This window comes from Cibotium barometz, chromosome 57, assembly GCF_041138505.1.
Source record: "Cibotium barometz isolate CiBa-2024 chromosome 57, ASM4113850v1, whole genome shotgun sequence".
Lineage (NCBI taxonomy): Eukaryota > Viridiplantae > Streptophyta > Polypodiopsida > Cyatheales > Cibotiaceae > Cibotium > Cibotium barometz.
Window position 1 is genome coordinate 8,251,782 of NC_141102.1, and position 9,962 is coordinate 8,261,743.

Here is a 9,962-nt window from a genome sequence, read left to right on the forward strand (position 1 = left end):
TTATTATGATCGCATTTATACATCAAGCCTTTTCTTTTTTGAGGACGAAGGTAGCTCTTCAACAGTGGGGGGGGCGAGCTCTTCTACAGTGGGGGGAGGGGGATATTTTGTAGTTGGTTGAGGAAGCGCTCCTGAAACAGGTTGCCGGAAATGGAGAAGCTCTTGTTTTTCATTAGGGTAAGCATCTTGGGGTCCTTCAGTCCACAAGCCAGTGCATAGGCTGCATAGCCTAAATAATAATTACCTCTTTAAAAAAGGTATCTAAGGCCCTGTCCAAGGGTCCATAGAGCAAATTCCTTATCCAAAAGAAAATCTTTGTCTGTGTTCCATCTCATTGGATATTCCCCTACATACCTTGAAAGAACCTTCAACACATTAAGCATAGAAGTAATGTTCTCCTTCAAGAACCTTAAATGGTAGACCAACACCTAGGGATACCGAAGGGACTTTAGGTAATTGCCCAGCAAGGAGTCCTTTCCTAGTCCTACCACCACATGACGAACTCTGTAAGATTCCTCCCTCCAGCTTTTGAGGTGTACAGGTGTAAGAACCTTCCCTTTTGAAAATTATTCCCCTCTCTGAAATGAAAGAAAGATCCTGTTTTACCCTGTTTTGGCTTGGAGAGAGAAAATGTCTAGAAGGAGGTAATTCAAAATTGAGATATTTTTGGATATAAAAATCCTCCTAGTGTCTAAAATGGTTTCCCGTGAGAAACAGAAATTCAAAAAGAACTTTCCAATGTGCAATTAGAATTAATTGAAAATAGGTATAAAGGACCTTAGCCTAAAGGTCCAAATTTTTAGAAATTTTTGGATTATGGTCTAATTAAGGTTCCTATGGGCCAATAGGATCAATCCAAGTGTAGGGAGGAGATAAATTGAAGAATTAAAAAAAACCCCAAAAATGAGTAAATGCTCATATAAGATGAAGAGTGGACTAAGGACCAAAGAAAAGAATTAAAAATTTGAATTTTGACACCTCAGTGTGGGGATCTCCCCTCATGAAGTAGGCACCTTTTTCTCATCATTACCCCCAATTTTTAATCAATAAAATGAGATATTTTCATCTCTCCTCTTTCAAAACTAGATCCAAAAAGTAAGCTAAAAATTGACCAAACTGATCTGGAAAATTCTAGAATCAGTTTGCTTGGTTAGAGGCTTACTTTTTCCTATAAATAGAAACCTCCCCCTTTGTAAAATCTTAATGGTGTTTATGCACTGTTACTTTACTCCTGTCCTGAGCCATCTACATTGAATTTTTTAATAATTCAATTGTTTTTGGCCTAATCCTCTCCAAAGTGAATTGGTGGCCACTCTTGCTTCAAACAAGAGTAGAACCCTCAATCCCTCAAGCCAAAGGAGAGCTTACAAGCTCCATGTAAGCTAATTTTCTTACTTTGTTTACGAATTTTTAATGAAAAAACAATGGTTTTCTTGATTTTTATGTTTTGCAAAGTTTGAATTAAATTCAAATGCTATGCCTTTGATAAAAAGGCCACCCCCTTCTCTTCTTTACATTCCAACCTTTCTCAATCCTAGAAAGATTAACTAAGTGATTAATTAAACCCTTCTTATTGTTTACTCTCTTGAATTTAGAAAATTATGTAGATTAGAGTTCTATAATTCTAAATTGGGTTAATTAAGTTAAATAAGAGAATCGGAATACATATGAAATGGATGTGGATTGATGTGGAACAATGTGGAAAAACGAGAGTCCGTTATAGAAACTGTATTTATGACCTGTTTTTAAATGATTGTTATATGTCAAGAATGCTTTGGGGAAGCATTTTGACCGCCTTGTGAATGAGGTCGTGGAGATCTAACTGATAAAGTTGCAACAGCTGTGAAAGATCCCTGCCCCCTCCGCGCAACGGATTCAGGGGTGCTAGCAGCAGAAGTAGCACTCCTTGCATGGTGCAAGGTCCTCTCACTCGGGACCTCGCCCATGGATATCCGAACATGAGACTAATCCCTCCTTCCAAAACCGAGCCCGGAAAAACTTACCTTACCTGGAAAGCACGGGCGATTCCTCCAAAATCTTTTTTCTCTAATGTAGTCAAGGTCATTAGTGACCAAACTGATTCGACCGAACCTATGAAGACACTCGGTCAGATCAAGGAAAAAACTTGCACTTGGGTCATAGAGATTAGCGCTTTTTTCTCCATTGAGAGGCACAACCGTTGATTCTTATCCATAGAACAATTACTATCCGGGATTTACTTCATCTATTGTATTATAACAGAATTGAGACTCATTTTATGGATCCATCAGCCCAGCCTACCCCATCCAGCCCCATGGGTTAGCCAACCGCCCAACCACTATAGTGATGGGATCCAATTAGGAATTTGGTTAGGTTTTGTCCCGGGTACCAAGGAAAAGAGTTCCCAAGCCCCCTAGCTGGATATTCATGCAAACATAAAACTAGTCACACCACTTATACACCCAATATGAACTTGCCTTTTGCACAAAATTCAACAATCTTTAAAACAATCATTTAATGAAACCATAGTATCACTGATCACAATCCTCCAAAATATCCAATTAAATCTTAATTTCCAATCATTCCTTCATTGGAGTATCTATGGCATCATTGGCAACCAGAACGCTCACCACCTGTCCACTCAGGGGCCTTTTCAATAGTTTCTAGCTCATAGTACCTACTAGCAATATATTCACTTATAAAAATCAAGATGGAATCTCCGTTGAAGAACAGCAAGATCAACCAACAGATCTATATAAAAAAAAGCCATGGACTCATCCGTTGAGGACCAGCAAGGTCAGTCAACCAGATCCATGCCCGGTTTCAGAAAACAACTCTTACTCCTTGTTCCAAAATCTTCCACGATGCACGTGTGGGTATCTTCGGCGACCCAGAGCCCGAGCACCGTATGGTTAGCACCCATTAGGATTTTGCAGGTCACGTAGCGCTTCACTCATAGACCGCTTCCTTGGTCCCTCATCCACCGTACCAGAAGCTCACCATTTAAATCGAACCGAGGCTGGTCAAGACCTCAGTCGACCTTGCTACGCGAGACGTCCTCCGTTGACTCTCCGTCAGCTATTGCAACTTTATCAGTTAGGTCTCCACGACCTTATTCACAAGACGGTCAAAATGCTTCCCCATCATTCTTGACATAAAACAATCATTTACAAATAGGTCACAAATACAGTTTCTATAATGAACTCTCGTCTTTCCACATTATCTCTCATCAGTCCACATTACTTATTCCACATTCATTTCATGTGTACCCATTCTCATCCAATCAAATCATTTTCCATCTCATCACATCAGATTCATTCACATCACATATCATTCATTCACATCCCAATTCACATGTCATCACATCTCATCCATTCACTCATATCGACGTCACATCCTTTCACATACACATTCGCATTCATTATTCCACCTACACCTCCACATTCGTACATCCACATCCGCATTCATACATCCACATCCATACATCCATATCCACATCCACATTCATACATCCACATCCACATCCATATATCCACATCCACATCCACATTCATACATCCACATCCACATCCATATCCATACATCCACATCCACATCTACATCCATACATCCATTTCCACATCCACATTCATACATCCACATCCACATCCACATCCACATCCATAAATCCATATCCACATCCACATTCATACATCCACATCCATATCTACATCCATACATCTATTTCCACATCCACATCCACATCCATACATCCACATCCACATCCACATCCACATTCATACATCCACATCCACATCCATACATCCATATCTACATCCACATTCATACATTCACATCCACATCTACATCCATACATCCATTTCCACATCCACATCCACATCCACATCCATACATTCACATCCACATCTACAATCATACATGCACATCCACATCCACATCCATACATCCACATCCACATCTACATCCATACATCCATTTTCACATCCACATCCACATCCATACATCCATATCCACACCCACATTCATACATCCACATCCACATCTACATCCATACATCCATATCCACATCCACATTCCATATCTACATCCACATCCACATCCACATCCACATATACATTCATACATCCACATCCACATTCCATATCATATCCACTTCCACATCCATACATCCACATCCACATCCACATTCATACATCCACATCCACACATCCATTTCCACATCCACATTCATACATCCATTTTCATGTCCACATTCACATTCATACATCCACATCCATATCCACATCCATACATCCATTTTCACATCCACATTCATACATCCACATCCACATTCACATTCATACATCCACATCCACATTCACATTCATACATCCATATCTACATCCACATTCATACATCCACATCCACATTCACATTCATACATCCACATCCACATTTACATCCATTCATCCATATCCACATCTATACATCTATACGTCCACATACACCTTCACATTCATACATCCATATCTACATCCACATTCATACATCCACATCCACATTCACATTCATACATCCACATCCACATTTACATCCATTCATCCATATCCACATCTATACATCTATACGTCCACATACACCTTCACATCTATTCTTTTACAAACACATCCACATACACATGCATATCCCTTCTTTCACATATACATCCGCATCGCATCCGCGTACTTCCCATCTCACCCTTGCACATATCCTCTCATCTCATTATTCACATTTACATCTATTTCCATTACATCACATCTTATCCTATTTTCATCTTATCACATTCATTCACATCCTATCGCATCCCATACACACATCCATTCTCATCCTATTCACAGCCCATACACATCTTATCACATCCTATTTTCTTCTTATCACATCCAGTCACATGCTATTACCATTTAATAGCTTTTTCTAGATTGATACCGATAATAGGACTTTTTCTAAATTTTAGCCAATTGCTTGGCCTAATTAAAGATTCTTTTTCTGATAGCTAGTTCTGTATTCTTTCTCAATTCCTCAATTGAATTATATTCAATATTCTTCTTTTGAATAAAAGAATTCATGGGATTTGTAAAAATCAATTCTACCCATATTTCCTCTTATGGTAAAATAATCATAAATCGAATTTATACAAAAAAAAATCCTCTTTTTTCCATTTAATTTCTAGGATCCCAATTACCCATCAAATATTTCTTATAAAATAAATTCATTTAAAATATCCATTATTTCAATATGCTAGAAATTTCTCTTTATCCATCTAAATGATGGAATTCCAAATGCAATAGGAATTCCTCTTTATCCAATATGATAGGAAATTCTCTTTTCCCATCCAATCATGGAATTCCAAATGTAATGGGAATTCCTCTTTTAACATTTGATTATTTATCATAGATAAATAAATTTATCTAAAAATTTATTTTTAAAATTAAATGAATTATCCCATAATTTCAATATGATAGGAAATTCTCTTTTTCCCATCCAATGATGGAATTCCAAATGTAATGGAAATTCCTCTTTTAACATTTAATTCTTTCTCAAATAAATAAATTTATCTAAAACTTCATTTTTGAAATTAAATGAATTATCCCATAATTCCAATATGATAGGAAATTCTCTTTTTCCCATCCAATGATGGAATTCCAAATGTAATGGGAATTCCTCTTTTAACATTTAATTATTTCTCATAGTTAAATAAATTTATCTAAAAATTCATTTTTAAAATTAAATAAATTATCCCATAATTCCAATATGATAGGAAATTCTCTTTTTCCATCCAATCATGGAATTCCAAATGTAATGGGAATTCCTCTTTTAATATTTAATTATTTCTCATAGATAAATAAATTTATCTAAAAATTCATTAATTATGCATAATCCTAAAAATCAATATATCTATGATTACTATGAGAATCAATCAGTTTATCTAGGATGATAATTCCTATATGGTAGGAAGTCCTCTTTTCATACTTTGAATAAAAATATTTTAAGTGTAATTTTTACAAACAATTTACCATAGCACCGCTGCTATTACTGATAAATCTTAATTTATTCTAAAAGAATGAACTTTAACATTATGGATATGATTAGAATGATCCCTAATTGGATCATTAACCCCTTCTGAATTGAATCATAAATTTTCATGAAATAACTAACTTAAAAGCATAAAAAAGTCATTAATTTGGCCTCCAATTAAACAAGCACAGAATTTATTCTTGGATTAGGGAAAAGCTTCATGAGAAGCTTCATTTGGATTGAGAATAGGTCATGGGAATGACCATTCTTTGAGTGAGAGAGAGAAATTACATAAAAACCATTAAAATTAAGCATAAATGGAAATTTATGTATTTCCTTACTACCATTCATCAATTAACTTCAATAGCATTAAAAATCCATTCCAATTAAGCTTCTCAAGCTAGAGAGGGGTTGAGAAGATAGAAACATTGAGGAAATTATAGAAAAGGATCAAAATTTACCCTTTACCTTACAAATTGCTTGATTCTTTGATCACGGTAGAGGCCCCCAACCAATACGTTGGTTTGGTATGTTGATGGAGCCACCAATGGAGATTGAAGAAAGAGGGAAGCTCCAATTTCTTTAATTTGGAGAGAATTTTAGAGAATAGTAAAAATTATCATTATTTCAGCATAATACTGGCATAGTATAGTTCTCATATTTTTTTACAAAGGGCTAACGATCTATTTATAGGAGATGGAGGCCTCTAACCAAATCTAACTAATTTCTAGAATTTTCCAGGTTCAGTTTGGTTGAATTTGGACAAGATTTGGACCTAGTTTGGTTCCCTTTTGATTTGGTTTGATCCAAGAGAGAGGAGAGATAAAAATATCACATTTTTTTTTGAGTTTAAAACTCATTCAAGCATGAGAAGTAGGCGGCTCCTTGTAGGGACTCCCCTTCCTTACACATGTGTCAAAATGGAATCATTATACCCAAAATATCTCATTTTTTTTTGTAATATACTCATAGTCTTTTACTAATAAACCTTGTACATAGTCAACTCTTCATCTTATGTGGGCATTCACTCATTTTTGGGTATCTTCTTTTACAAATTGGATTTATCTCCTCCCCACACATGGATTGATCCTATTGGCCCATAGAAACCTTAATTGGACCATAATCCAAAAATTTATGAAAATCTAGACCCTTAGGCTAAGGTTCTTTATACGTATTTCCAATTAATTCCAATTGCACATTGGAAAGTTATTTTTGAGTTTTTGTTTCAGGGGAATTCATTTTAGACACTAGGAGGATTTTTATATCCAAAAATATCTCAATTTTGGACTACCTCCCTCTAGACATTTTCTCTCTCTAGGTCAAAACAGGGTAAAACAAAATCTTTCTTTTATTTTGGAGAGGGAATAATTATAAGATCAGAAGGGGAGGTTCTTACACCTACACACCTCAAAAAGCTGGAGGGAGGAATCTTACAAGCTGACGGAGAGCCAATGGAGGATGTCTCGCGTAGCAAGGTCTTGACTAGCCTTGGTTCAATTTAAATGGTGAGCTTCCGGTATGGTGGATGAGGGACCAAGGAAACGGCCTATGAGTGAAGCGCTAGGTGAAAAGATGCAGGGGGGAAGAGAGCTTGAGCTCTTGCAAGCACACACACACTCACAAAACCCTAATAGAGAACACACGAGGTGAGAGGCTGAAAATCTTCTTCTTCTTCACTCAACACAACACACCATACAATATTACATGTGGCATTCCTATCTTACCACAATATCTTGCACCTCTAGGGTGCTTTCACACATACACACAACACCACGATTACATCTTTCAACACCCCCTCTTAATCGAGGTGTTCCACAACTCACCCATCATCCATCATCCATATCAATGTAGCATTGCACAAACGCAATCGCTACCTCTCAACACTTCCCCTCAATGATACATTGGAGTATTCAATCAAACATGTGTGTGCATGTCTACCATCTTAGACACCTAGTCCATTTTGAGCCGACTCGCTCACAGCGGAACCACTGAGTCCGATTTGAACATGGAAGTTCGGGTGGAAACCAACCCATGCACATGCACCTCACACGTGCATCGCTCTTGCACACATCACAACAACCATTTTGAGCTTCTTGGTGAGCTCGGGCATCTGCAGCCTCTTTTGTCAGGATTGGGCTCCACGCATGTGGAAGGTCTTCTCCTTCACTAATCTTCTTCATCTTTCTATCTTCATCGCCTTTTACACTTTGACCTGCACTCGCAGGTTCCATGGCGACCTGCACTCCACATTTTCTCTTCTATGGGAATTCTTTTATTGCGTGAAATTGCCATCTTCCTCTGACTTGAGCTGCTACTGTCACCTGAGGTCTCCACAGTAGTCTTCGTCGCCTTGTCCTGGGCGTCAATATCCTGGTTCAGTCCACCGTCTGACACGCTGCTATTTTCCTTGTTACTTCATTTACGCTGCTTCTGATCCGCCTACGCCTCCTTCATCTCCTGTTGTTGCAACAATGGCTGTGTTTGCCTCTCTACCACACTGCCCCACGAGTTGCCTTTTCTCTTACTGAATTTTCACTGTTCGAATCGGACTGCTGTCGCCTCTTGCGTGCGAGTGTTCTGTTGACTGGTGGTGACGACTACCCCTTCTGATGATGACTGCTTGTGCTAGATGTCTACCTGCTATTCCTCACTACTTTCTCGTCCTTCCATTGCTCTATTGTGTTGCGCTGCCTACTACTAGGCGATGATGACAGGCAGTCTGAGTCTAGCAATGGTGCTTCTACAGTTTGCTGCTGTACTACATTGTCTATTAAATAGACTTGCTTCTCTGCCATTGGTTGTGATTCCCTCTGCTGGCTGCTGCCATTGTCTTGTCCATTCAGCTACCATCTATGCTGCTCTTCTATTATAGCAGTATCTCCACATTAAGCTTGCTAAGGCTTTTCAAAGCCTTCCATTTGCTGCAATTTTGCTAATCTCTTCACAAGATTCACTCTTGGCCTAATCCAAGGCCGCTAGCCATCCAAAGCTCTCCATTGAGCTCACAGCTTACATGCTCCTTCTCTTTGCATGCTGAACCTTTAAGGGTGCTTTTTACATGGTCTCTCAAATGAAACCATAGGTGCATAAACATGTGGAAACTGCCAAGGTTTTCATCCCCTTCTTTGCTCTCCTTCATTGATCAAACATTCACAAGTGCATCCTCTTCTTGATGCACACACATGTGAACTCCATTGAGTTCACCATCTCACTTGCCATTATCTTGACAAGCATGCACCTCCACACAAGATTCATGGGATACACAAATCCCATACATAGCAACCCTTCATAGAGCATTCTTCCATGCTCAACCACAAAACTTTGAGGCAAAACTTCACAAACCCAACCTTCTTGAGGCATAATCAGTAGCAAATCTTCTCTTGGCAGCTTCTCCTTGATGATGATGAAGACTCCATAGCCTTCATAATGCTAAAATCTCCATTTTCAGCTTCCTTGATGATGAGCAAGCTCTCCATGTTGCAAACTCCCATTTGCAACTCTCTTGGGCAGCTTCTTTGATGTTTGAAGACTCCATAGTCTTCATAATGCTGAAATCTTAATTTTCAGCTTCATAGAGGCAGCTTTGAACTCCTCTCTCAAATGCAAATAGAGAACAATAATAGAGTGTGCATAAATTGTTTTTAAAAATGAACCATAATAACATGCTTAATCAAACAAACACATAAACAAGCTAATATACATAATAATCACCATAACCAAGAGCCCACCCAAGCTCTGATACAATGAAAAGATGCAAGAGGAAGAGAGCTTGAGCTCTTACAAGCACACACACACTCACAAAACCCTAATAGAGAACACATGAGGTGAGAGGCTCAAAATCTTCTTCTTCTTCACTCAACACTCAACACACCATACAATATTACATGTGGCATTCCTATCTTACCACAATATCTTGCACCTCTAGGGTGCTTTCACACATACACACAACA